The sequence below is a fragment of the Propithecus coquereli genome, unplaced genomic scaffold (genome assembly GCF_000956105.1).
Source record: "Propithecus coquereli isolate 6110/MARCELLA unplaced genomic scaffold, Pcoq_1.0 Scaffold122, whole genome shotgun sequence".
Classification (NCBI taxonomy): domain Eukaryota; kingdom Metazoa; phylum Chordata; class Mammalia; order Primates; family Indriidae; genus Propithecus; species Propithecus coquereli.
The window spans coordinates 4730336-4734198 of record NW_012136303.1 but is presented as its reverse complement, the minus strand read 5'-3'; the positions used below and the strand labels follow the sequence as shown (position 1 = coordinate 4734198).

Sequence of the window (3863 nt, the reverse complement as noted above, 5' to 3'; positions counted from 1 at the left end):
CCTTGGCCCTCCTCACATGTAACTACAAGTGCTGATGTCTTCTGTCTTGAGGGGTGTGGCTTCATGCCTCCTGGGACATATATGGCTATGGTTAGTCTTATGCAATTATGATAATAGAGGACGTAGAAATTAGTGCATAGGAGCTGGGATCAAATTGTGATGGACACAGGCACACATGCACAATGCAATTTATTCACAGACTCATAATTACACACAAAGTGCACATGTACTGCCTGTGAATACTCACAGGTGTGCATTTATAACAATGCATCATCATACATGCCAACAAACCAGTCATTCAGGAATATACATGTGTACACAAGTACTTTGCTTGAAAATACTTCAGTGATACAGAGCCTGACATATAATTGTCATTCTAAAAACATTAATCATTAGTAATATTTAGGTCTTTTAAGAGTCCTTTGGAAAGAAAATGGTAACTGAGGTGCAGTTGTGTGCTGGGTGGCCAACATGTCATTCCCAAAGTATACTCCTGTTGCTCCTGGCCACTCTGCCCCGCACCCCCAACCCGGCCGAATACAACGTATCTCTGGAAACCCGGAGAAGGCAAGCTGAGCAGTTGGCCATGAGAGCCCGGCTTAGACGGGAGCACCTGCTTCAGTGCAACGACCCCAACCGCCGAGGGCTCATTGAAGATCCTGCCTTGATTCGTTGGGCCCGTGCAAGATCAGCAAATATCGATCCCAATTTCAGACCCGCTCCCAGGAACTCCCTCTCAGGAGCTCTCTGTGGAATTGGGCCCCTCTTCTTCTGGTATTATGTTTTCAAACTGACAGGTAGAGGAAAGAAAACTTATCCAGGAAGGAAAATTGGATAGAACATTTAACATTTCATATTAAGTCTGGCAATGATGATTGTATGTATTCTTGCTTAAATAAATCCTCTATTAATCATAAAAAAAAGAGAATGGTAGCTACTATCAAACATTTAGCACTACTCGTGCCAAGAATTTTTTATGTTACTTCAATGAAAATGTACAACAACCTGTCATTATCTCATTTCTCGGATAAGAAAACCGAGGCACAAAGAGGTGCCATGTTCCTCCTAAAGTCCCCACATTGGTAAGAAGGAGATCCAAGATTTAATTTCTGGTCTACATGGCTTGGAATTCTGAGTGTCATCAGCTATACAGTAGACTAGGAAACTCCATGCCCTCATTTGCACACAGAAACACCAAATGAACATCCACACCAGGACCAAAGTAGTTTGTAGGAGCTCTAGAAACCAGTTAAGAAGTTGCAGCAACCAAGCAAGCACCTAACCCAGAAAAGCCACACTCAAAACAGTAGAAACTCTAAGTGAAGTATCCCAAGAATGGAAAAACAAGCACCACATGTACTCACCATCCAATTGGTATTAACTGATCAACACATAAGTGTACATATAAGAATAATATTTATTGGATGTTGGGCAAGGGGGAGGGGGGAGGAGGGGATGAGTATATGCATACACAAAGAGTGCGATGCACACCATCCAGGGGATGGACACGCTTGAAGCTCAGATTTGGGGGGGGAGGGGAGCAAGGGCAACATACGTAACCTAAACATCTGTACCCCCATACTATGCTGAAATAAAAAAATGGAAAAAAAAAACAGTAGAAACTTATGTGGCATTTTTTTTTTCACCCTTGCCCCATCCTCTACTCAGTGCAATGTGGCACAGTCAGGAAGAAGCCACTCAATTCCCAGTTTCTCTCTTAAGATGGAAGGAAAAAGTGGAACTTTCTAACAACAGTCTGAGTTCTCTGACAGACTGATTCATGTCTTGCTTGACTCAAAGCATTGCCAGGAATCGTGGCATAGGTTAGTCCTCAGGTTGGAGGCTGCTGAAAGCAGTGGTGGGCACCATGGCATGTGAGAGCTCCAGGGGAAATGTAGGTCCATTGGAGCCTGGAGGCAGGAGATTACAGGGAGGGAAATAAAATATAACACACAATGTCTTGAGAATAAGTGTGTGATTTTTAGAAAAATTAAGACATTTAATAGCAGCCATGTATGTAGGGGAATTGGAAGGAGGGAAAGAACATGCAAAAGAATGACACATTTCTAGAAAAGACATGAGAAGACCTTGAGATTTTACACCAGGCTGACTAGGGAAGGTCTATCCCTGCATGGAGCCAGTTTTCAAAGACTGAGAGAGGTGGCTATTTTTGAAAATCCCAAATTTTCAACAAAATATCACAAAGCATGCAAACAGCAGTGAAATATGGTCCATTCAAAGGAGCAAAATAAATTTTCAGAAACAGACACTAGTGAAACACATGCTTCAGACTTACTTGGCAGATTTTAAGACAACCGTCTCAAATATAGTCAATGAGCTAAAGGAGAACATGGAGAAACAGCTAATGAAATCAGGAAAATGATATATTTACAAAATGAGAATATTGACAGAAAGAAAAACTATAAAAAAGAATCAAATGGAAAATTTGGAGCTAAAAAACACAACTGAATTGAAAAAGTCACTAAAAGAGTTCGATCACAGACTCAAACAGGAAGAAGAAAGAATCAGTGATTTGAAGATGGTAAATTTTAAATTTTCAAGTCTGAGGATTACAAAGAAGAAAGAATGAAGAAAAATGAATAGAACTTAATGGACTTACGGGATACCACAAAGCAGACAAAAATATACATTATGGGAGTCCTAGAAAAAGAAAAGAGAAAGAGTCAGAGAGCTTATTTGAATAAATAATGGCCCAAAACTTCCCCAACTTAAAGAAAGACATGGATATACAGATAAAGGAAGCTGAATAAAATCTAAGTAGAATAAACCCAAAGATACTAATACCAAAACATATTATAATCAAACTACTGAAAGTCAAAGACAAAGAGAATCTTGAAAGCTGCAAAAGAAAAGCAAGTTGGCACATAGAAGGGATAGTCAATAGGATTATTAGCAGATTTCTCAATAGAAACCTTGAAATCCAACAGATAGTGAGATAATACATTTAAAAGGCCAAAAGAAAAAAACCCTAGAAACTGAAAATACTATATCTGGTGAAACTATTCTCCAAAAATGAGAGATAAATTAACATACTTCTTAATAAACAAAAGCTGATGAATTCTCTTAGCATCTGCTTGTCTCGGAAAGACTTTATTTCTCCTTCATTTATTAAGCTTAGGTCAGCAGGATACAAAATTTGTGGCTGGCAGTTTTTTAATGGAGAAGAATGAAAATAGGACCCCAGGTTCTTCTGGCTTGTAAAGTTTCTGCTGGGAAGTCTGCTGGGATTTCCTTTCTAGGTAATTAGATGCTTGTTTCTTGCTGCTTTTAGGATTTTTTCTTTCACATTGACTTTAGATAGTCCGATGACTGTATGCCTGGGTGAAGTTCATCTTCCAACGTATCTCTTCCAAGTTCTCTGATCTTCTTGTATTTGGATGTTTAAATCTTTACCAAGATCAGGGAAGTTTTCCTCAATTATTACCTCAAATAAGTTTTCCAGACTTACTTTTTCTTCTTCTCCCTCAGGAATACCTATGACTCATAGGTTTGGATGCTTTACATAATCTCATATTTCCTAAAGGCTGTGTTCATTTTTTAAAATTCATTTTTTTCTTTTTTATTTCAGCATATTATGGGGGTACAAATGTTTAGATTACATATATTGCCCTTGCCCGACCCAAGTCAGAGCTTCAAGCGTGTCCATCCCCCAGATGGTGCGCATTGCACTCATTATGTGTATATATATATACCCAATCCCTCCTCCCCCCTCCCATCTGCCCTACACCGATGAATGTTATTCCTATATGTGCACTTATGTGTTGATCAGTTAATACCAACTTGATGGTGAGTACATGTGGTGCTTGTCTTTCCATTCTTGGGATACCTCACTTAGTAGAATG

The 3863-nt window shown here is 39.2% G+C and overlaps 1 pseudogene; it reads left to right on the top strand.

Moving 5' to 3' along the window:
- The first annotated feature begins 471 nt into the window (after positions 1-471).
- On the top strand, positions 472-917 carry LOC105827585 (annotated as a pseudogene).
- Positions 918-3863: the final 2946 nt, after the last annotated feature.